Here is a 26,410-nt window from a genome sequence, read left to right as displayed (position 1 = left end):
ATTTGTACCCAGTGAATGGAAGCATGCAATGATTCATCCGCTCCTGAAGAAAGTTGGCGCAGACCCCAATTTGCCAGCTAACTTCCGCCCAATATCCTTGCTGCCCACCTTTGCAAAAATATTGGAGAAACATGTACATCGTTGCCTCACTGATTTCATTACCACTCATGACCTATTACCATCCCACCAGTCGGGATTTCGTGCAGGCTTTTCCACAGAAACTACCTTGCTGGGGGTAACCGAAAATATCCGCCGCATGGTGCACAAAGGCGAAACAGTGGCACTTGTGCTGCTCGACCTCAGCGCGGCATTCGACATCGTGTCGCATGCGGTCCTCGCCCAAACACTCCACTCCCTGGGCATCCGTGGGGCAGCTCTCAACTGGATTAGATCATTATTGGAAAACCGCACGTTCCAGGTCTTCTCACAAACTGCCTGCTCCGATACCATGACATTCAAACACGGAGTTCCACAGGGCTCTATTCTTAGCCCGTTGCTTTTCAACGTGTATATGAGCCCCCTGGCCAAAATAGTGGAGGAAACAGGGCTTTTAATGTTTTCCTACGCTGATGATTCCCAGCTGCTTTTTTCTTTATCAGCTGCAGATTCTGATAATTCCTCCACCCTACAACTCGGACTCTGTAAAATCGCCGATTGGATGCAAAAAAACTTCCTAAAACTTAACGGCGAAAAAACCGAGTTAATCGTGTTGGGCAAAAATAAAGAACTTTGGGGACCCCAACATTGGCCAACTGAAATGGGCACCCCCCCTACTCCGGTTACTCATGCTCGCAACCTGGGCATCATTATTGATGACTCCCTCAGTTTACATCAGCAAGCGGTAAAGACTTCAGCCACCTGCTTTGGATGCTGCCTGAAAACACCAAGAAAACAGTTGTCAATGCCCTAATAACATCTAGGCTAGATTATGGCAACGTTTTGTACCTGGGGGCGAACAGAGCTACTGTCCGCAGGTTGCAATCAGTGCAAAATGCAGCAGCCAGACTACTCTGTAAAATTCCCATCTCTACTCCAACAACTAAATACATCAGGAAGCTACACTGGCTAAAAATTGAAAACCGAGTTAAATTCAAATCTCTATGTTTTATGCACAGGATTTCAACCAACACCGCTCCTAAATATCTGCAAAACCTGGTGCGCCCCTACCGTCCTTCCAGATCTCTTCGGTCTTCCACGGCAAATCATTTTGAAATTCCAAGGACCAAGCTGTCACGTATGGGTGGCAAGTCCTTTTCATTCCTGGGACCTTCTCTCTGGAATTCAATGCCACATACATTGCGGTCTGAGTCGAATTACATCAAATGCAGAAAAGCCTTAAAAACATGGCTCTTTAACATCTAGTTTTCTGTAACCACATTGCTATTGGGATCTGCCGCGCCGGGAAACCCTTTGTTGGGTAGCTGTGCGCATAACAAATGTAAACAAATAATAAAAATCCCCAATCCCTATCACGAACGGGCTTCAGCGGGTTACCCGCACCTGTTGGCGAAGGGTAGGCACATGCTGATCCGTTCAGTGTAGCGCATGTGCAGCCCTGGACATCTAAGGGCATCACAGACCTGTTATTGCTCGATCTTGTGTGTCTGAACGCCACTTGTCCCTCTAAGAAGTTGGACGCCGACCGCTGGGGGTCGCGTAACTAGTTAGCATGGAGGAGTCTCGTTCGTTATCGGAATTAACCAGACAAATCTCTCCACCAACTAAGAACGGCCATGCACCACCACCCACAGAATCGAGAAAGAGCTATCAATCTGTCAATCCTTTACGTGTCCGGGCCGGGTGAGGTTTCCTGTGTTGAGTCAAATTAAGCCGCAGGCTCCACTCCTGGTGGTGCCCTTCCGTCAATTCCTTTGAAGTGGCGGAAGAACTTTCACCGTCATAGCTGCCAAGCTCTGGAACAGCCTTCCTCTTGACCTCAGGTTCTTGGATTCTGAGTCTATCTTTCGCCGTAATCTTAAAACCTGGCTGTTTACTAAACGTTAAAGTTCTTCAGCATTTAAGTAGATTTGAGTCTGGTAACTTTCTCTGGGGTTACTCAAGCAATCATAGCGCCGGGACACCTCCGCCGGAGGTAGCCGTGCGCTTTACAAGCTTCTAAAATAAATAAATAAATAAATAAGTTTCAGCTTTGCAACCATACTCCCCTCGGAACCCAAAGACTTTGGTTTCCCGGAAGCTGCTCGGCGGGTCATGGGAATAACGCCCCCGGATCGCTAGTCGGCATTGTTTATGATCGGAACTACGACGGTATCTGATTGTCTTCGAACCTCCAACTTTCGTTCTTGAATAATGAAAACATTCTTGGCAAATGCTTTCGCTTTGGTTCATCTTGCGCCAGTCCAAGAATTTCACCTCTAGCAGCACAATGCCAATGCCCCCGGCCGTCCCTATTAATCATGGCCCCAGTTCCGAAAACCAACAAAATAGAACCGGAGTCCTATTCCATTATTCCTAGCTGAAGTATTCAGGCGACCGGCCTGCTTTGAACACTCTAATTTGTTAAAAGTAAACGCTTCGGACCCCCAGGACACTCAGTCAAGAGCATCAAGGGGGCGCCGAGAGGCAGGGGCTGGGACAGGCGGGAGCTCGCCTCGCGGCGGACCACCAGCTAGATCCCAAGATCCAACTACGAGCTTTTTAACTGCAGCAACTTTAATATACGCTATTGGAGCTGGAATTACCGCGGCTGCTGGCACCAGACTTGCCCTCCAATGGATCCTCGTTAAAGGATTTAAAGTGTACTCATTCCAATTACAGGGCCTCGAAAGAGTCCTGTATTGTTATTTTTCGTCACTACCTCCCCGAGTCGGAAGTGGGTAATTTGCGCGCCTGCTGCCTTCCTTGGATGTGGTAGCCGTTTCTCAGGCTCCCTCTCCGGAATCAAACCCTGATTCCCCGTTACCTGTGGTCACAATGGTAGGCACAGAAAGTACCATCGAAAGCTGATAGGGCAGACATCCGAATGTATCGTCGCCGTCACGGGGACTTGCGATCGGCCCGAGGTTATCTAGAGCCACCAAAGCGGCCGGGCGAGCCCGGATTGGTCTTGGTCTGATAAATGCACGCATCCCGGGAGGTCAGCACTCGTCGGCATGTATTAGCTCTAGAATTACCACAGTTATCCAAGTAACAGATGGAGCGATCAAAGGAAGCATAACTGATTAAATGAGCCATTCGCCGTTTCACTGTACCGGCCGTGTGTACTTACACGTGCATGGCTTAATCTTTGAGTCAAGCATATGCTACTGGCAGGATCAACCAGGTAGCCGCACCTGATGACGGGTGGGAGCCAGGGTGGCCCGTCAATCTGGTCGCCCCGTTAGAAAGCATTGCGGGCAACCCGATGGCCAAGGGGAGAGGTGCAACCAGATGGCCGGGACCGAAAGGACTCCAGTCTGCCTGCCCAGAGCCGGCAGACTGGCTGGGCTTCCCCTGGGGCTAACGGACCCCAGCTGGGCCACAGGCACCGGGAGGACCACCAGATCTCTCGGGGCCCGGACACCCGACAGAGGACTGCCCGTTGGCCTGGAGACCCGGACGCCCCGGGGGACGACTGCCCGGGACGCATGGAGCCCGTCCTGGGCACTTTGACATGCCGTCGGCCTGGAGCCACTGACGCCCAGGGGAGGACTACCGTGAAAACCATGGAGCCCAACCTGGGCACTCGCACATGCCGTTGGCCTGGAGGCCCGGGGGACGACTTCCCGGGACGCATGGAGCCCGTCCTGGGCACTTTGACAGGCCGTCGGCCTGGAGCCACGGACGCCCGGGGGAGGACTACCGTGAAAACCATGGAGCCCGACCCGGGCACTCGGCCATGCCATCGGACTGGAGCCCCGGAACGCCCGGGGGAGGACTACTGTTAAAACCATGGAGCCCGTCCGTTGCAATCTGCCATTCCGTCGGCCTGGAGCCACAGACACCCAGGGGAGGAATACCGGGAAAACCATGGAGCCCGTCCCGGGCACTCGCCCATGACGTCGGCCTGGAGCCCCGGACGCCGGGGGGAGGACTACCGGGAAACCATGGAGCCCGTCCCGGGCACTCGGCATGCCATCGGCCTGGAGCCCCAGCATACCTTGTCCCTAGCAATCCGGAGGAAGGCTACCCATCTTTCTTGGAATACGTGCCCACCGAGTGATGGAGGGGACCCAAAGCACGCAGGCGCCCGGCCTCCTGGAGCCCACACTGGGATCGGGGAGGCGAATGGCACCTCATCAGGACTTCCAGGGTGGCCCGTCAATCTGGTCGCCAAGTTAGAAAGCATTGCGGGCAACCCGATGGCCAAGGGGAGAGGTGCGACCAGATGGCCGGGACCGAAAGGACTCCAGTCTGCCTGCCCAGAGCCAGCAGACTGGCTCGGCTTCCCCGGGGGCTAGGGGACCCCAGCTGGGCCACAGGCACTGGGAGGACCACCAGATCTCTCGGGCCCGGACACCCGACAGAGGACTGCCCGGGACCCATGGAGCCCGTCCTGGGCACTTTCAACGCCATTGGCCTGGAGGAGTGCCCTGGAACCATGAAGCCGTTCTGGGACCTTTGCCACGCTGTGGGTTGGAGGAGGGAGCCCCCCGGAAGGAGGGAAGGTGTTGTCCGGGAATAGCCCATCCGGTCAACGGAAACGAACCACCAGCCCGGGAGGGGTGTTCCGGCATAACCATGCCCCTAGGAATATGGAGAAAGGCGTCTTCTCTTTCTGGGAACCTGTGCTCACTGCGAGACTCGGGGGACCCTAGGCCCGGATGTGCCCAACATCCTGGATCCCTGGCTGGGATTGGGGAGGGGGACGAGCACTCATCCGGACAGCCAGGCCAGGCCAGCCCGGCCCCAAAGCCGTCCCTGCTCGGCTTGCGGTAGATGGCGTTCCAACATAAGGAATGTTCCAACACCTTCCCTGCTCGACTTGTGGTAGATGGTGCTCCAACATAAGGAATGTACCAACACCTTCCCTGCTCGACTTGCGGTAGATGGCGCTCCAACATAAGGAATGTCCCAACACCTTCCCTGCTCGACTTGCGGTAGATGGCGCTCCAACATAAGGAATGTCCCAACACCTTCCCTGCTCGACTCGCGGTAGATGGTGCTCCAACATAAGGAATGTCCCAACACCCTCCCTGCTCGACTTGCGGTAGATGGCGCTCCAACCTAAGGAATGTTCCAACACCTTCCCTACTCGACTTGCAGTAGATGGCGCTCCAACATAAGGTATGTTCCAACACCTTCCCTGCTCGACTTGCGGTAGATGGCGCTCCAACATAAGGAATGTTCCAACACTTTCCCTGCTGGACTTGCGGTAGATGGCGCTCCAACATAAGGAATGTTGCAACACCTTCCCTGCTCGACTTGCGGTAGATGGCGCTCCAACATGAGGAATGTTCCAATACCTTCCCGAATCGGATCCAGAAGCACATTCATACGAACGACGAGAACCCGAATCGGAATCGGGCCCTTTATATCAGTTTTTAAGCTATATTATACACCAGGGAAACTGGCTAAATGGAACTCAGGGCGAGGGACAAATTGTAATTGCTGCAGTTTATATGCAGCGGATGCTGCCCATATGTTTTATAGATGCCCTAAATTGTCTCAATTTATTGCTGATATTGAGCTTTATTTAATGAATAGTCTGAGCATTTCAGTTAAATTAACGGCTCCACTGGTCATTTTGGGGCGTGATGAAAGCATGGCTTATCAGGGTTCAGAAGCAGAGGAAGGTTTTATTTTTATCTGCATGTCTGTATATCGTTCATGTATCACATCTCAATGGCTCGATGAGGAACCACCAAATTTGATCATGTGGCAAACTAAAGTATTTTCTATGTACCATCTCGAGATTGCATTGTATAAAATTAAGGGCATCAAGAAGAAAACTTCCGGGTATAAATTATGGTCTCCAATAGCTAACTAGTTAGGATTGTAAGAAAAACCATGGTATACTCTATGTTTATGGTATTCCTGTATCTCATGTGGCAAACTAAACTATTGTCTATGTACCATCTTGAGATTGCATTGTATAAAATTAAGGGCATCAAGAAGAAAACTTTCGGGTATAAATTACGGTCTCCAATAGCTAACTGGTTAGGATTGTAAGAAAACCCGTGGTATATTCCATGTTTATGGTATTCCTGTATGTCTTTTCTTTTAGCTGTGGCTTTCTTATGAATTGTTTTAAAGGATACGATGTTGCTCGTGGCCTGATGAATATAAGTTGTACTTTGTTCTTCTTTACTGACTGTGTGCTGTCATAAAAAGCTAATAAATATATATTTTTTAAAAATAAACCCACAACCCGCTAAGGAACTTAAAAACACAAAATGTAATTTAAATAAAATTGATAACTATTAAAAATGTAACACACATATTAAAAAAACATGAACAATTCTTATACAATCAAATATCACACACATTTAAAATATAAACTAAATACATACAACTAATTAAAAAATCTATATTTTAAACAACTATATTTTGGCAAGCGATATTAATGACTTCTATAGTTTAAAAAAAACATATTTCTTACCTTAAAATCGATATTCTTGACCACAATATTCTTGATGTCGATATTCCTGTGTTGCGATATTTACACCCCGATATTTGTGTAAGTCAACATTTTTAAGTTGACATTTAGTCTGAATACCTTCAGGTGGACAGACAATTTAGGACCAGTACAAGGAGACCAATGGAAAGAAGGACAGAAGGTACAAGATCACAGAGATCAGATCAAGTTGGAACAAGGATCCAGAAGCAAAAGGACCAGGACCAGGAAGAGTATGTCTGGAAAGGAACAGGGCTAGCAGGACCAGGGGACCATAGAACAGAAGGACCTTGAGAAATGTAACAGACTCAGTAGGACTAGGATTAGAAGATGCATGAAGGTCAGACTCAGGGGATCCTAAACCAGAGTGACAAGGACTACATGAACCAGAGTGACTTACAACATGGGAACTAGGAGTACCAGAGGATCATGATAGATAAGACTAGGATCAAATGGACAAGAACTAAGTGGAAGAGGCAAACCAGGAGTCTAGGTGAACAAGTAGGACTAGGATGGGCTAGGGGACTAGGAGGGCTAGGAAAGCCAAAATTAGTGGGACCATCAGCAGAAGGTCCACCACATTGAATAAATGTTTGTTTGTTGGATATAATTTTATTACTGGTTGAAGAACTATCACGCACTATAAAAGACCTTGAAGAAGAAATTTTCAACATCAAAAGTGAATTGGAAAGAAGAATAGAAGTTGATATTTGGAAGAGCACTCTAGAAGGAATTAACAAGAAACTAGAGGCCTTTGGAAAAGATCTACAAGAAAGCAAACTGTGCAACTTTAAGCGCAAGACCATTAACTACAAACCTAATGAAACATACATGTGGGCAGAGGTATACGCCCAAAGAGAAAATTATAAAAAATGGTGGATACATCTTCAGAGGAGAGCATAGTGTTGGATAAAGAAATAGATCCATCAAGAGCATCAGTGATAGATACTCAATTGAGACAAGAAAAAGCTTCAACAAGCACAGTAGCAACAGAAACAATCTCTATAACTGTTCAACTGACTTTTTTTACCCAAAGGTCACGATTCTGGAAATCACTAAATGTTATGAGTACAAAATTAACAAACACAAAAGGAAAACCCGTAGAGGAAAAGGAAAAACAAAGAAAATACCCAAGGAGTATGGACAAAGTCTAGTCATAAACATCTCATCATTAACACTCACAGACCAATAGTTGGCACTCTTAAACAAGGGTACATCTTTTGTTTCTATGTACAACACCAATGTTCTAGAAAATGAAGTTGCTTTTTTTAGATTCATGAGGACCCTGAGGCTCACACATTTTTTTCATGAACGTGTTAACTTCTAAAGAAAACACAGACAAATTAGTATTCATGGAATTTAAACCTAAGGGCTCATTTCAGGTTACCAACATCCCACAAAATGTTGGATACTTATGAAATACTAGCAAAGAAGGATTTGAGTGAGTTAAATTACAAACCCAACAAAAGACAGAATCTAACCAAAATTGAGAAACCCATATTGAGGTATTTAGCAAGAAATGATAAATTGGTGTTCCAATCAGCAGATAAAGGTGGTACATTGGTTCTTATGGACGCAACATTCTATACATCTAACGGTGATAAACACGTAAATGATCAATCAACATATATAAAATTGGAAAAAGATCCTAGTCCAGAGTTGATGCAAACTTTGGCAACAATACTAATCAAAGCAGAAGAACTTGAATGGATAAGTTTGTCAACTTAATAATTTCTAACTATGTCACATCCAAGAAGACCACACTTATGCATGCTTCAGTGGGGTTCACAAAAACATCATAGATCCTCCATTCAAACCAGTCGTATCAGGATACAATTCATTAATTAAACCATTAGGTACACATCTATACATCTTTTTACAACCGTTTGTGCATGCATGGAGTTCATACATTCAAGATACCACACATATCCTCAAAAAACTAGGTCTTCCTCAAGATAACAGACACAATTTTGCTATTATGTACAATCGACGTGATATCATTGTATACTTCAATTTCCTACCAAGAGGTCCTGGAAGCAGTAGAATGGGCACTATTGAATCAACTGGCGTTAAAGGTGCACAACGTTTTTTGTTACAACTCCTACAAGTTTGCCTACATCACAGTTCTTTTAAATACAATGAGAAATTCTACCTTCAACTCAGAGGAACTTCAATGGGATTTGTAGGGACTCCTGCGTATGCCCATACATTCATGGCAAAGTTTGAATTTGAAAATATTTTGGAAACTACCATATGGCAAGAAAATGTGGTAATGTACTGTTGTTACGGCATCTTTTTATTCTGGAAAAGCTCACCAGAGGCGCTAAAACATCAAATTGAAAATTTTAATCCAATTAATTTCAGAATTCAATTCACTAACACCACCAGTAAAACTGAACTATTTGTGGATGTTTGGATCAAATTTACAGAGACAGGATTAAGTACCAGCGTATACAAGAAACCAACGGATAGAAACACCACGTTGCTGTTTTAGAGTTTTCACTCCACCAACTTGACTCAAAATCTACTGTTTTTGCAGTTTCTGAGAATTTAAAGAATGTCTTCGAAAGCAGAAACATGCAAAAGCACCACACAAGAATTTAAAGAAAAATATCTGGAAAGGGTTTACCCTTCTAAAACACTAAAAGATACTGAAGAAAAAGTTATAGAGTAGGATCGGAAACATTTGCTACAGAAGCAACAGACAACAAAACCAACTGATTAGTGTTTGTATCCAAATACTCAAAAAAGTCACCAGCCATTAAAAAGATAATAAATCAAAAATTATTGCAAAATTAATCCGAATTCCAAGGTTTATTCAATCAAAAACCATTACATGCATAGACCAGAGCAAAGAATTTGAAACAATTGCTAACCACGACTACCAAACCCAAAAATACACAAGAGGCAGGAAAATGCCAGAATTGCATTAATTGCAATAATGTCATCACTGGAAACACCATCACACACCCAAGATCGGGAGAGATCATTAATTGTAACTTGCAGAACCAGATATACAGTATTAAATGTCTGTGTGGCATGTTATATATTGGCAAAACAGAAAGGCAAATGAAAATCCCAATAACAGAGCGTAAAAGTATGATTCGCAACCAAACTGTCAATTTCAATTTAGCTTTACCTTGTTAGGAATATAGACACACCATATCTTAGTTAAGTTTCCAAATAATAGAAACAGTACACATCATTACTTCATTACTGGACGCAATAATTCTCAGGTTTTGTCACAAAGAGAAGGGTATTAGATTAAACGCTTTGATAAAATTTCTCCAAAAGGTCTAAACGACAAAATTGACATGAGTTGTTTCATATAAAGAAACACATGCACCACAAAGTGTTACACATCATATTATTTAATGACATAAGTAGTCAAGTATTACATCCACAATATAAAATTGGGTATTCCACATACACATTTCGTATTATTCTATATCCACTAGGTGACGTTGGTCATCACTTCTGTTTTTATTCCTATTTTCATTGTTTTCAGGTTTTTCCCAGACTCCAGTGAACAGCAAGCCATTCTGGATATATTTACAACCTAATGAAGCACTATAACATGTCATATTGAAAAAGTATCACTGTTCCGCAGTTATTTTATTTATTTTTTGTATAAAGTCTCTTATACTATGGGTAGCTACTTTTCGGTGTTTACAGCAGAGGTTTCTTTGAGGTTTAACACATTTACATATGGCTATCTCGGTTGAGTACTCAGAAGCTAACATGTTTAGTCCTGTTTCGATGACTATTGAGGAAAACGCTGTCTTCTTGAGGTTTAAATACGAGGAGTTTGTAATGGGATTTGAAACGTCACTTGGAAATATGGATACTGCCTGTATGAATATACTGACACAGGTGTGTGAGATTTTAAATGGGCTATTTTATGATAGACAATATAGTCTGTATCATAGGTATTCGTTCTGATTGCATCTTTGTCATTATTATTATTAACAGCCTGGAGACCCGGACGCCCCGGGGGACGACTGCCCGGGACGCATGGAGCCCGTCCTGGGCACTTTGACATGCCGTCGGCCTGGAGCCACTGACGCCCAGGGGAGGACTACCGTGAAAACCATGGAGCCCAACCTGGGCACTCGCACATGCCGTTGGCCTGGAGGCCCGGGGGACGACTTCCCGGGACGCATGGAGCCCGTCCTGGGCACTTTGACAGGCCGTCGGCCTGGAGCCACGGACGCCCGGGGGAGGACTACCGTGAAAACCATGGAGCCCGACCCGGGCACTCGGCCATGCCATCGGACTGGAGCCCCGGAACGCCCGGGGGAGGACTACTGTTAAAACCATGGAGCCCGTCCGTTGCAATCTGCCATTCCGTCGGCCTGGAGCCACAGACACCCAGGGGAGGAATACCGGGAAAACCATGGAGCCCGTCCCGGGCACTCGCCCATGACGTCGGCCTGGAGCCCCGGACGCCGGGGGGAGGACTACCGGGAAACCATGGAGCCCGTCCCGGGCACTCGGCATGCCATCGGCCTGGAGCCCCAGCATACCTTGTCCCTAGCAATCCGGAGGAAGGCTACCCATCTTTCTTGGAATACGTGCCCACCGAGTGATGGAGGGGACCCAAAGCACGCAGGCGCCCGGCCTCCTGGAGCCCACACTGGGATCGGGGAGGCGAATGGCACCTCATCAGGACTTCCAGGGTGGCCCGTCAATCTGGTCGCCAAGTTAGAAAGCATTGCGGGCAACCCGATGGCCAAGGGGAGAGGTGCGACCAGATGGCCGGGACCGAAAGGACTCCAGTCTGCCTGCCCAGAGCCAGCAGACTGGCTCGGCTTCCCCGGGGGCTAGGGGACCCCAGCTGGGCCACAGGCACCGGGAGGACCACCAGATCTCTCGGGCCCGGACACCCGACAGAGGACTGCCCGGGACCCATGGAGCCCGTCCTGGGCACTTTCAACGCCATTGGCCTGGAGGAGTGCCCTGGAACCATGAAGCCGTTCTGGGACCTTTGCCACGCTGTGGGTTGGAGGAGGGAGCCCCCCGGAAGGAGGGAAGGTGTTGTCCGGGAATAGCCCATCCGGTCAACGGAAACGAACCACCAGCCCGGGAGGGGTGTTCCGGCATAACCATGCCCCTAGGAATATGGAGAAAGGCGTCTTCTCTTTCTGGGAACCTGTGCTCACTGCGAGACTCGGGGGACCCTAGGCCCGGATGTGCCCAACATCCTGGATCCCTGGCTGGGATTGGGGAGGGGGACGAGCACTCATCCGGACAGCCAGGCCAGGCCAGCCCGGCCCCAAAGCCGTCCCTGCTCGGCTTGCGGTAGATGGCGTTCCAACATAAGGAATGTTCCAACACCTTCCCTGCTCGACTTGTGGTAGATGGTGCTCCAACATAAGGAATGTACCAACACCTTCCCTGCTCGACTTGCGGTAGATGGCGCTCCAACATAAGGAATGTCCCAACACCTTCCCTGCTCGACTTGCGGTAGATGGCGCTCCAACATAAGGAATGTCCCAACACCTTCCCTGCTCGACTCGCGGTAGATGGTGCTCCAACATAAGGAATGTCCCAACACCCTCCCTGCTCGACTTGCGGTAGATGGCGCTCCAACCTAAGGAATGTTCCAACACCTTCCCTACTCAACTTGCAGTAGATGGCGCTCCAACATAAGGTATGTTCCAACACCTTCCCTGCTCGACTTGCGGTAGATGGCGCTCCAACATAAGGAATGTTCCAACACTTTCCCTGCTGGACTTGCGGTAGATGGCGCTCCAACATAAGGAATGTTGCAACACCTTCCCTGCTCGACTTGCGGTAGATGGCGCTCCAACATGAGGAATGTTCCAATACCTTCCCGAATCGGATCCAGAAGCACATTCATACGAACGACGAGAACCCGAATCGGAATCGGGCCCTTTATATCAGTTTTTAAGCTATATTATACACCAGGGAAACTGGCTAAATGGAACTCAGGGCGAGGGACAAATTGTAATTGCTGCAGTTTATATGCAGCGGATGCTGCCCATATGTTTTATAGATGCCCTAAATTGTCTCAATTTATTGCTGATATTGAGCTTTATTTAATGAATAGTCTGAGCATTTCAGTTAAATTAACGGCTCCACTGGTCATTTTGGGGCGTGATGAAAGCATGGCTTATCAGGGTTCAGAAGCAGAGGAAGGTTTTATTTTTATCTGCATGTCTGTATATCGTTCATGTATCACATCTCAATGGCTCGATGAGGAACCACCAAATTTGATCATGTGGCAAACTAAAGTATTTTCTATGTACCATCTCGAGATTGCATTGTATAAAATTAAGGGCATCAAGAAGAAAACTTCCGGGTATAAATTATGGTCTCCAATAGCTAACTAGTTAGGATTGTAAGAAAAACCATGGTATACTCTATGTTTATGGTATTCCTGTATCTCATGTGGCAAACTAAACTATTGTCTATGTACCATCTTGAGATTGCATTGTATAAAATTAAGGGCATCAAGAAGAAAACTTTCGGGTATAAATTACGGTCTCCAATAGCTAACTGGTTAGGATTGTAAGAAAACCCGTGGTATATTCCATGTTTATGGTATTCCTGTATGTCTTTTCTTTTAGCTGTGGCTTTCTTATGAATTGTTTTAAAGGATACGATGTTGCTCGTGGCCTGATGAATATAAGTTGTACTTTGTTCTTCTTTACTGACTGTGTGCTGTCATAAAAAGCTAATAAATATATATTTTTTAAAAATAAACCCACAACCCGCTAAGGAACTTAAAAACACAAAATGTAATTTAAATAAAATTGATAACTATTAAAAATGTAACACACATATTAAAAAAACATGAACAATTCTTATACAATCAAATATCACACACATTTAAAATATAAACTAAATACATACAACTAATTAAAAAATCTATATTTTAAACAACTATATTTTGGCAAGCGATATTAATGACTTCTATAGTTTAAAAAAAACATATTTCTTACCTTAAAATCGATATTCTTGACCACAATATTCTTGATGTCGATATTCCTGTGTTGCGATATTTACACCCCGATATTTGTGTAAGTCAACATTTTTAAGTTGACATTTAGTCTGAATACCTTCAGGTGGACAGACAATTTAGGACCAGTACAAGGAGACCAATGGAAAGAAGGACAGAAGGTACAAGATCACAGAGATCAGATCAAGTTGGAACAAGGATCCAGAAGCAAAAGGACCAGGACCAGGAAGAGTATGTCTGGAAAGGAACAGGGCTAGCAGGACCAGGGGACCATAGAACAGAAGGACCTTGAGAAATGTAACAGACTCAGTAGGACTAGGATTAGAAGATGCATGAAGGTCAGACTCAGGGGATCCTAAACCAGAGTGACAAGGACTACATGAACCAGAGTGACTTACAACATGGGAACTAGGAGTACCAGAGGATCATGATAGATAAGACTAGGATCAAATGGACAAGAACTAAGTGGAAGAGGCAAACCAGGAGTCTAGGTGAACAAGTAGGACTAGGATGGGCTAGGGGACTAGGAGGGCTAGGAAAGCCAAAATTAGTGGGACCATCAGCAGAAGGTCCACCACATTGAATAAATGTTTGTTTGTTGGATATAATTTTATTACTGGTTGAAGAACTATCACGCACTATAAAAGACCTTGAAGAAGAAATTTTCAACATCAAAAGTGAATTGGAAAGAAGAATAGAAGTTGATATTTGGAAGAGCACTCTAGAAGGAATTAACAAGAAACTAGAGGCCTTTGGAAAAGATCTACAAGAAAGCAAACTGTGCAACTTTAAGCGCAAGACCATTAACTACAAACCTAATGAAACATACATGTGGGCAGAGGTATACGCCCAAAGAGAAAATTATAAAAAATGGTGGATACATCTTCAGAGGAGAGCATAGTGTTGGATAAAGAAATAGATCCATCAAGAGCATCAGTGATAGATACTCAATTGAGACAAGAAAAAGCTTCAACAAGCACAGTAGCAACAGAAACAATCTCTATAACTGTTCAACTGACTTTTTTTACCCAAAGGTCACGATTCTGGAAATCACTAAATGTTATGAGTACAAAATTAACAAACACAAAAGGAAAACCCGTAGAGGAAAAGGAAAAACAAAGAAAATACCCAAGGAGTATGGACAAAGTCTAGTCATAAACATCTCATCATTAACACTCACAGACCAATAGTTGGCACTCTTAAACAAGGGTACATCTTTTGTTTCTATGTACAACACCAATGTTCTAGAAAATGAAGTTGCTTTTTTTAGATTCATGAGGACCCTGAGGCTCACACATTTTTTTCATGAACGTGTTAACTTCTAAAGAAAACACAGACAAATTAGTATTCATGGAATTTAAACCTAAGGGCTCATTTCAGGTTACCAACATCCCACAAAATGTTGGATACTTATGAAATACTAGCAAAGAAGGATTTGAGTGAGTTAAATTACAAACCCAACAAAAGACAGAATCTAACCAAAATTGAGAAACCCATATTGAGGTATTTAGCAAGAAATGATAAATTGGTGTTCCAATCAGCAGATAAAGGTGGTACATTGGTTCTTATGGACGCAACATTCTATACATCTAACGGTGATAAACACGTAAATGATCAATCAACATATATAAAATTGGAAAAAGATCCTAGTCCAGAGTTGATGCAAACTTTGGCAACAATACTAATCAAAGCAGAAGAACTTGAATGGATAAGTTTGTCAACTTAATAATTTCTAACTATGTCACATCCAAGAAGACCACACTTATGCATGCTTCAGTGGGGTTCACAAAAACATCATAGATCCTCCATTCAAACCAGTCGTATCAGGATACAATTCATTAATTAAACCATTAGGTACACATCTATACATCTTTTTACAACCGTTTGTGCATGCATGGAGTTCATACATTCAAGATACCACACATATCCTCAAAAAACTAGGTCTTCCTCAAGATAACAGACACAATTTTGCTATTATGTACAATCGACGTGATATCATTGTATACTTCAATTTCCTACCAAGAGGTCCTGGAAGCAGTAGAATGGGCACTATTGAATCAACTGGCGTTAAAGGTGCACAACGTTTTTTGTTACAACTCCTACAAGTTTGCCTACATCACAGTTCTTTTAAATACAATGAGAAATTCTACCTTCAACTCAGAGGAACTTCAATGGGATTTGTAGGGACTCCTGCGTATGCCCATACATTCATGGCAAAGTTTGAATTTGAAAATATTTTGGAAACTACCATATGGCAAGAAAATGTGGTAATGTACTGTTGTTACGGCATCTTTTTATTCTGGAAAAGCTCACCAGAGGCGCTAAAACATCAAATTGAAAATTTTAATCCAATTAATTTCAGAATTCAATTCACTAACACCACCAGTAAAACTGAACTATTTGTGGATGTTTGGATCAAATTGACAGAGACAGGATTAAGTACCAGCGTATACAAGAAACCAACGGATAGAAACACCACGTTGCTGTTTTAGAGTTTTCACTCCACCAACTTGACTCAAAATCTACTGTTTTTGCAGTTTCTGAGAATTTAAAGAATGTCTTCGAAAGCAGAAACATGCAAAAGCACCACACAAGAATTTAAAGAAAAATATCTGGAAAGGGTTTACCCTTCTAAAACACTAAAAGATACTGAAGAAAAAGTTATAGAGTAGGATCGGAAACATTTGCTACAGAAGCAACAGACAACAAAACCAACTGATTAGTGTTTGTATCCAAATACTCAAAAAAGTCACCAGCCATTAAAAAGATAATAAATCAAAAATTATTGCAAAATTAATCCGAATTCCAAGGTTTATTCAATCAAAAACCATTACATGCATAGACCAGAGCAAAGAATTTGAAACAATTGCTAACCACGACTACCAAACCCAAAAATACACAAGAGGCAGGAAAATGCCAGAATTGCATTAATTGCAATAATGTCATCACTGGAAACACCATCACACACCCAAGATCGGGAGAGATCATTAATTGTAACTTGCAGAACCAGATATACAGTATTAAATGTCTGTGTGGCATGTTATATATTGGCAAAACAGAAAGGCAAATGAAAATCCCAATAACAGAGCGTAAAAGTATGATTCGCAACCAAACTGTCAATTTCAATTTAGCTTTACCTTGTTAGGAATATAGACACACCATATCTTAGTTAAGTTTCCAAATAATAGAAACAGTACACATCATTACTTCATTACTGGACGCAATAATTCTCAGGTTTTGTCACAAAGAGAAGGGTATTAGATTAAACGCTTTGATAAAATTTCTCCAAAAGGTCTAAACGACAAAATTGACATGAGTTGTTTCATATAAAGAAACACATGCACCACAAAGTGTTACACATCATATTATTTAATGACATAAGTAGTCAAGTATTACATCCACAATATAAAATTGGGTATTCCACATACACATTTCGTATTATTCTATATCCACTAGGTGACGTTGGTCATCACTTCTGTTTTTATTCCTATTTTCATTGTTTTCAGGTTTTTCCCAGACTCCAGTGAACAGCAAGCCATTCTGGATATATTTACAACCTAATGAAGCACTATAACATGTCATATTGAAAAAGTATCACTGTTCCGCAGTTATTTTATTTATTTTTTGTATAAAGTCTCTTATACTATGGGTAGCTACTTTTCGGTGTTTACAGCAGAGGTTTCTTTGAGGTTTAACACATTTACATATGGCTATCTCGGTTGAGTACTCAGAAGCTAACATGTTTAGTCCTGTTTCGATGACTATTGAGGAAAACGCTGTCTTCTTGAGGTTTAAATACGAGGAGTTTGTAATGGGATTTGAAACGTCACTTGGAAATATGGATACTGCCTGTATGAATATACTGACACAGGTGTGTGAGATTTTAAATGGGCTATTTTATGATAGACAATATAGTCTGTATCATAGGTATTCGTTCTGATTGCATCTTTGTCATTATTATTGGTTTTGCAGTGAGGCTTAGCGAAGGGTTGTAAAGTTGGCATATTAAACATACAGGGGTCTTTCGGCAAGTACGTAGGTCACAGCATTATTGATTTTGTTGAGTTTAGAGCTACATACAGTTTTCCGATTTTTCAAGGAGAAATGTGATTAACAGCATCTTTTTATAGTTTACTTTGAGCTTTGCACACCAGGCTATGTCCACAGCACATAAAAATTAGTAAGTAATTTGGACCATTTTTGTCTGATTTCTGTTGACGATTTTGGCATACTTGCGTGAATGGCATCAATTTAAAGAGAACTTATTTGGGACCGATTGGGATTTAGTCATATTATTTGCAAAAGATTTACCTCTTTCTTCTTCTTTTTAACACACGGTGGCTGGCATGGCTTTTTGATTCCTTCTCATTCAAAACTTTCTCACAGCCGTTTTTCCTCCACCTTGTCACCCCTTGACACAACTATACACTGCAGGTTCTCATTGAATTTTATATGTTGAACAAGTCACAAATTTGTGGCTAGGTAACAACTGAAAATGCATGGTTTATACTTGACACAATGAATATGTATAGGGTTTTGTTGCTGAGATAAATTCCAATTTGTGCATTATTGTTCTTTTTCTTTTAGTTATTCAGAAGATCCCCTGAAGAAGGGAGTGAATCCCCAAATGCATTGGGCAGATCACTCTTTGAATAGTCAGTCAAAGTCAAAGTACTTTATTTTGGTAAGATACCATAAAAAGGCCATACATGCACATAAACATAACACTATAATAAAAGATAAAACAAATAAAACCTTGTATTAAAAATTACATACAAATAGTTCCTGCAAATATTAAAAACATCGGACTATTACACCGAAATGTCAGTATGTAAAATATGTAAAATTGTGTAAAAAGTATGACACCTCTTAAAAAGTAGCCCTTAGTACAAAATATGAGCCTCCAGCTTTAGTATTGCACATCTCTTGTACCACATAGATTGAAGAAATCTTGCTGTGGCAAAAACTATCAGGGGGGAAGTGTCGTATTTAAGAATCCTGAAGACCTCCCTGTAATCCCTAAAGCCCCTAGCCCTACATAGCTGCAGAATCCATTTCTCCCTAGCCCTAGCGTAAGTGGGGCAAAATAGCAGAACGTGCATATCTGTCTCACTGCCACTCGAACACCCCAGGCAGGTACTTGCCGTTGAGGGGGCATTCCACCATTTGTGCATTACCGCCCTCAATGGTAGTGCGCTGTGTCTGAACTGGGTGTAAAGTTTCTTAGCCAAGAAGGGCTGGATATCATCCAAAAAGACTTCAAAGCCTGGGAAAAGCCTTGATGTTCAGAAAAGTGTCCGTTAGCCTGCCCATCAAGGGGTTACTTGTTGTAGACTCCGTGCAATACCTCCTAAGAGCTAAATTCAGTAGTTTTTTAGAAAGCAAAGGACAGGAATCTTGGGGAAACGACCACAAGTCTCCTCTGCCTAGAACCTGGCAGAGTTGCTTGATATAATTCAACCATGGTATTTTCCCTGTGTTCCCCCTCTGCAGAATGTCTCTCAGGTCATCCCTATAGCTCGAGAGCTCAGGAGTCGGCCAAAGACGCATCCAATACAATAGAGGACGATTTGCTGCGATCTCCTGGATTCGTACCAGGCCCAGGTCAAGCCTCAGAGGAATCAAGGGCGAGGTCACAGGGAGACGGAGCAAGCGCCTTATAAAACTGTTTTCCGTGAGCATCTAAGGGGCAGCTAATGTATGGCCCCATAGCTCTACGCCATAGAGTGCGCCCCCTCTTGCTTGGGCCTTATACATCTCTAGAGGCGGGCTCAGGACTTTCAATGAGGTGTCATTAAAAACTTTTAAAATACCACCCGAAGTTTGCACCAGCTTTAGTTTGGCCCTGGCCTTATGGGAACCCCAGTCCATCTTGTCATTTAGTGTGACCTCCAGGTACTCAAAGGTGGACACACGGTCCAACACTATACCATTCATGTGCGGGCGGGGGCATTTGGCCGATTTATAATTAAAGACCATGAACTTTGTTTTCGAGATATTGATCTCCAGATTTCTCAGATGACAAAAGGAGCAGAATGCCTCTAATGTGCGCTGTATACCCCCTGACGATTTTGACACCAGGAGAGTATCATCGGCAAACAGTAGGGCCGGTATCCGTCGCCCCGCTAAACTAGGAGAATCCAGATCTTTTGCTCCCGAGAGATGGTCCATTAGCCCATTAAGAAAGAGGGAGAAGAGGGTGGGGGCCAAAACAAACCCCTGCCTTACTCCCCTCTATACCGGGAAGGGGGCCGACAGCTCCCCATTCCTCCCATACCTCACCCTAGCATGTGTGCCCTGGTGCAGTCATTTAAATAGGTGGCACAAGTAAGGGGGGCACCCATCACCAGTAGTAAGGCCCACAACTTGTCCCTATGGACCAGGTCAAATGCGGACCAAAGGTCCACAAAGATCAAAATCAAACTACCCGCCTCAATAGTGACCTTCTTCCAGTAGACCAACTGTAATCTAAACAGTTGGTCTATGGTAGAAACCTTTGCTCGGAAGCCCGCCTGAAGGGAGGTTAGGATGTGTTGGTCATCCATCCAACTCTGCATCCTTGATAACAAAAGGCGGGCGAAGATTTTCTGGAGGACATCGATCAAACTTATGGGGCGGTAGTTAGCCGGGTCGAGGGGGGAAGCTTTCTTGTGAATGGGGATTATTTCGGCTCCCAATCAGGTTTCAGGGATCTCCAAACCCTGCAGGATAGCGTTAAAATAAGCACAGATGTAAGGAGCCCATACCTTTTGTTCACTACAGTAGAGGTCACCGGGGATCCTGTCCAGGGCCGGTGCTTTTCCTAATTTCAGGCTACCAAGGGCCACCCGCACTTCATAGACAGAGCAAGGCGGGCAGACCGAGGCCAAGGCTTCCAGGAGAGGCAATTCTGTAGGGCGGTTTTGCAATATGGCCTCCTAGTAGTGATCACTATGGCCAGATGAGTACAGGGGCTTAAAATGATCTAGCCACGCGTCTTCACTCAGATTAGGGATGATGGCTGACTTCCCCTCGGCTGACCCGAATCGCACAAGGTTCCAGAATGACCTGAAATCTCGGGCTCCCAATGCTACTCGGATATTGTCCCACCTGGCTGCTTCGAAACTCAGCTGTAGCCTCCCTAATAAAAGTTTGATATACACCTCCCTTGCCATTCTAATGGTGGAGAATAAGCCCGATTTGACCTCCCTGATCAAGCACCTCTTTGCGTAACTACATTCTTTAATAAACCAGTGGTCCTGCCTCTTTGTCCCACCACTCCTGACATCTGAAGAGTAGAAATAGCGGGCCAGCGAGCCAAAAAGGTTATTATGTATATCTTGGAGCCCCTGGGAGTGGGAGGGGAGAGGTTCGCAACCTGCGCCCAGGAGGTTAGAGAGCTCCGTGAGAGAGCTTACAACGAGTTGATATAGTTCTGCCAGCCTCTCAGGAGCCAGTGCAATCCTCTCCCATCTAACTCTTCTCCCTCCCGCAGCTATGACTAGGTTACAGTCAATAGTCGTTTCCTCACGTCCTGAATCACGGTGACAACCAAGGGGAACAAACAGTTCTAATGACAATAAATTGTGATCGCTGTCAACCCTTAGGATCACAGAGAAGGATCTGAGGCAAGCCCAGAACTCTACATTCACCAATATGTAATCTATGGTAGAGCTGCCCCCCGGTCTGTTAAATGTACTGTTTCCTGGAACATCTGGGGCCAGTCTACCATTACAAGCCCTTAATGAATATAAAAAGAACAACTTGTTAATCGCAAGGGCCAGTGGCGGTATGCGCTTTTCTGGGTACATGGTGCACTCGGGAATGAACCAACTTTCGTCTTCTTCCATTGATATAGAGGGAATCCCCGAAAGTGGCTCAAAATGGCAGTTAAGGTCTGCGCCAATAATTTTATGAGCACCCGGGGGAAGAGTTTGTAAAATAGTCTCCAGTGCTTCCAAGGTTGATAGGCCCAGCTGGAGCGGATGAGGGCGCAGATATATGTTAATCACTGCCAGCATAGGCCCCTTATTAAAATTCAATATAACACAGAGAATGTCCGGGCAGTGGGAATCTACTACCCTAACCGTACATCCCAGATGGACAGCAACCCAAATGCATAACCCCCCTGAAGGTCTGCCCCTCAAGCCCTGTACTGCTGGGATATGGAAGGACGCATATTCCTCCTTGACCAGAGGCGACAGCATCCAAGTCTCTTGAAAGAGACATAGATCATAGCACTCCATCAACTCTCCCCACTCCGGGTTTGCCAGCTTTCTCTCGAGTCCTGCTACATGCCAAGAGCCTATAAGTGGAAAATGGGTTGAGGCAGGAACCGCGAGGTCCGCCGGTAGTAAAGGCTCGGTAGAGCAGGAAGGTTTAGAATATAAATAATTACCCACTTCCTCCACAGAACTAACTATCCTCAGAGTAAAAGAGGGCGGGAAAGTAATGAAATCTGTCCCTTCCAGGCTAAATCTCTCGCCTGAAACGCCCTTCTCTCTGCTAGAACTCCCCCCACCTTCACACCCCATGTGGGCCAAAGCAGATCCTGCAGGGGAGCAAATTGATAACGGCCAATCTATGTTGCTTAGGGCAGAGAATCTATTACCCACGGTGATGTTATATTCATGATCATAACCAGCAAGAGAGGGGCGGAATGGATCGTATCCCCCAAAAGCTGGGGGCTGGGAATAGAAATACCCCAAATGGACGGTGTTGATGGAGTTCACATGGAAAAACCCTCCATTATGTAAAACATGTTCAACAGCCCTTGGGTCCCTAAAATTCACAATCACATAGTCACCACTAGTGTCCTTAGGTCTCGTCCCCAACCAACTTACTTTACCTGCAAACATAATTTCCACCTGCCCGGCATCCATTAAAGGTCTGTGCCTACTTAACCAGAAGATAACTTTGTTCTTCAGTTCTGGAAAAGTTTCCCTTGTATCTCCTGGGAGGGCAGGGACGCCTGTAAGCACCACCACATAGGGCGAGGCTTCCGGCGGAAGCTGGGGTAGAGGAGTATATTTAGAAGAGCCCAGCGTGTTGGTATTTACTAACGGGCACTCTAAGAGTCCGGTTGGTTTTGGCAGCCCTGGTGGTTCCTGTACTTTACATCCCGGGACAGATGGAGACACAATGGGGCGACCAGTAGGACTTGGGCCACTAGTGGTTGGTGTGGGAGTCGTGATTTTAGGAGGGATCAGTGCAGAGGTAGGGGGATTAGGGCAAAGACTATTGGCCAGAGACTGGGCATTCTCAGCCACATTGATGGATCCTTTAGCCTGTGCCGAGATGGTATTCCCCGAAGCGGTGGCTGTCTGTGCTTTCCCTGCACCTTTACTATTTATCAAAGAGACCAGTCTGTCAATTTTAGAGGACAAAGATTTAAAATGGGTATTGATGACCAGTTCCATATGGGCCTGGAGATCAAACAAAAGGTCAGTAGTCCAGCGAGAAGGACCGGAGAAAGCGCGAGGACCGGGATTAATGTCATGAAAACCCTGCTCGGAATCTCTATAAGCAGGAGTAGGTACTAGAGCCTTAGTGGGTTTCCCCTTTTTCTTGGATTTTTTCGGTTTGGCACCACGCACATGCTCGTGGGGTGGGGCCCGGGGCGTGGAAGAGGAAAGTCGGGGTTGCACACTCTCAATTACAAAATCTAAGTCAGACACAATCTGCGCACCGGGTAGGTCTGAAAATGAGGGCATAAGGGAGGTCATACAATCCTTCGGGAAGGCTGTGGTCGCGGAGCAGTCTTCCAAAAGAGTAGAGGAGGGCATAGCAGGGGTAATCGAAAGACTCCTTTCCATATTTTCTATAGCGTTAGCCACAACCCCTATTGTTTTTTGGAGCATTTTGTCAATAGCCGTAAGGCTAGGTAGGGGTTGTGTAGAAGCCGCTAAAAGCCTGGTTGTAGGGCGATGGATAATCGACTTATCTCCCTTGCCCATACTGCTGCCCTCAGCCACTTGCAACCAATTGGGGGGTAAAATAAATACCTAAAATACCTAAAATGCAAAATTACACCAGAAACAGGAACACAATAAACTACAACAATACAACAAAAAAATGTGCGAGTAAAATATTTAAACAACAGTTAATGCTGTTAGTCACTGTGAGGAGGAGGACCCGGCCCTTAGGAGTAACGCACTAGACACTCCTTCCGTGTGGACACCTTACCAGTATGAGGACGAAAACCATCTGGAAACCGTCTCACTAACCCGCCATTCTGCCCTCCTCCCACAGCCTTCCCGGCGTGACCCGGAAGAACAACAAACTTGGACGGGAGGAGTTCCCGTCCCGATGAACCAATCAGGTCTCTCCAAACTTCCGTCCGTCCCACTAGAAATACAGGACGGAAACTCCTTGGCCCTGTCGACGACGAAGAAACCGGAAGAAGACGCCGACCAGACCTGGAACGAGTGTGCCGAGAACGCCGACATCGAAGAAGACGTCGATCCCGGTACCGAGGACGAAACCTGGACAGACGAGTGGTGGATCCCGGAGGACGTACGAGCCGCCACGACTCAGGAGAGTTGTGGCTCCTAGTGGTACGTGACGGGACAAGGGCTTAGGGAAGGGGTGGGGGTGTAGCAAACGGGACGGGCGGGCACGGGGTAGAACAAAACTCCCCTGCGCTCTTCCTTACACTTCCCCAACCTACCTTCCTTGATAAACGGCTGTAAAACACCACCGTAGTCCGATTGCGAACCCCACCTGAAACCTTGTTTTCCGTATTCCCCTTGTTTAAGTTCTTGATAATACCCTCACGACCCCGTCCCTCCTTCACTGCCTTGGTTATGGTGACGGACATTTCGTGGAAAGTACAGCACCTCTAAAGCCACTCTTTTTTTTGTTTGAGGTAACTCCGGAACCGGGTGACGCCCTGAAACCCGTAATAGGTTTCCAACGAAAGACCAAGCCTCCACAAGCTTAAAAGGAATCCTGACACTTTGATCACCGGATGTTCTGAGGACTTTGCTATCTTTGACCACAATTCCACTCCTTGTTTTGCCTTACTTACTTTTAAATAAAACTTCAATATTAACCCTATCCGGCCTCCCCGCTTCTGCTTCCGACCATCCCTCCGACAGTCACTTTGACTGCATATTATAGAAGAACATTAAAACAAGGTAACAAGCACCACCTAGCACGAAATCCTGCGGGGGCCGGGTCAAGCGCAGGAAAAGCTGGTGATTGTAGTCTCCCCCCTCGGCGACCGCGCACAGGTGTCAGAGTGCAGCGGTGGTGGGGGAGACCTGGGGGGACTGATAGATGACTGGTCGTCCCCCTCCTGCAGCCTCAGCTTCGCGGGTGGATGGGGGAAATCCAGCGGCAAATCATGGGTCAGGGTGTGAGCAGGCAAAGTCAAAGTCCAAAATGAAATGTAAGTCTTATTTTCCAGACAATGAAGAAGTGCAGGGGGAAAGTAAAAGGTTGTCACTTTACAAAAATCTTTTAACAAGCAGTGCACCTTGCCACAAACATAGTTATATCAGCAGTAAGTGTTGTCTTACAGTTTGGCGGCCCCACACACTCACTGACATCTTTTATTTTTAAAACGCCCGTGTAATCACCAAAAGAAAAAACCACGGCACTCGGAGCAAAACGTCCAGAAGCGTTCACTTCACAAGCTGCTCACTGGCACAAATATCTCCTTTTCAATGAGCCTCAATCCCCAAAAAAGCCTGCTGTTAGAGCTGCAGCAGTCACTGCTCGCAAATTCAGCAAATTCGACCCGCAGCTCCAAACCAGGTGCACCGCCTTCAAGAAACGCCAACTGCCGCTATTGCCGTCCACTGGTGTACGCTGCTGTCTTGCCGCCAATCCGCTCCCGCTCCCGATGGGGGCTCCTTTGAGACACAGAGTCCTTCACGACTCCCAAACCCGCTCTCCAAGAGTCTAGATCAGCACCAAAATGTTCGGCACTCTGCCGCCCAGCTCCCACCACATATCCGCGATAAGAATGGAGAAAAGATACAGGAATCATTAGCGGGAAAGAAAGAAAGCGCCCGCGCTTCCCCGTAGGAACAAACAGTCACACTCTTTGAATAGAGCATCACACAAGAAAAGATTGTTGTTATTATAATCTTTCTTTTTTTCTTTTTCCAAACAATGTAAATGATATTATATGTTCAGGAGATACAGGAGTGGTCTCTGTATTAGAATAGGGACTGGACATGATGATTTTCTAAATAAGCTTGATTTATTTTGTTTGAAGTGAATAATACATTCTTAATGCTGTGCTCTCTGAGTCCTGGAAAATGAGAAATTATTGGCCAAAATAGAATGAACAACAGTTGGACCATATTCTTGAACTCCTAAGGTCACAGAAAGATCTCCTGAGGGCTCAGAATGATTTCCATAGGGCCCAAAATGATCTTCTGGTGCATCACTTAGGTGTCCATACTTTACATTCTGGGGTGGTGCCAAATGGCTTCAGAGCACTGCTTGCAGTAGTGTTTAGTTTAGTTGCCACTTTTCATTGTCAAACACCATCTGCTGCAAGCTCTGTTGAGAAATGTCTACAACTGGCCGCTCCAGCGAAAGTGGGACACTGTTACACATGGAGCCACCAGTCAATGCCCGCTCCCTACCCCTGTTGACACTCAGGCCCTTCAGTGGCCCTTAGGAAGGGTCCTTCATCTAGCCCAGTGAAGGGGAGCACTCGAAGACACACCGTCAAGAGGCACAAAAATTGATGTCCCAATGTGTGCGTCTGGACTGTTCGCCTTATCCATCATATGTTGAGACATTTCCACTTCACACATGGACTGTTGTGTGGAAAAGAACTCTAAGCAATTGTTGGTTTATCTTTAATTTCTCAAACAACATACAAATTAACTGATTTTCAAAGAATGTGAAATGTGATTCTGTGTTAATTT

General features: G+C 45.1%; 1 pseudogene; it reads right to left on the bottom strand.

Annotated features, from left to right (window-relative positions):
* Nucleotides 1-2,167: 2,167 nt before the first annotated feature.
* LOC147723098 (18S ribosomal RNA) lies at nt 2,168-3,283 on the bottom strand (annotated as a pseudogene).
* Between the last annotated feature and the right edge of the window lie 23,127 nt (nt 3,284-26,410).

The sequence above is a fragment of the Lissotriton vulgaris genome, chromosome 4_1 (genome assembly GCF_964263255.1).
Source record: "Lissotriton vulgaris chromosome 4_1, aLisVul1.2, whole genome shotgun sequence".
Classification (NCBI taxonomy): Eukaryota; Metazoa; Chordata; class Amphibia; order Caudata; family Salamandridae; genus Lissotriton; species Lissotriton vulgaris.
This window is presented reverse-complemented; position numbering and strand designations above follow the sequence as displayed.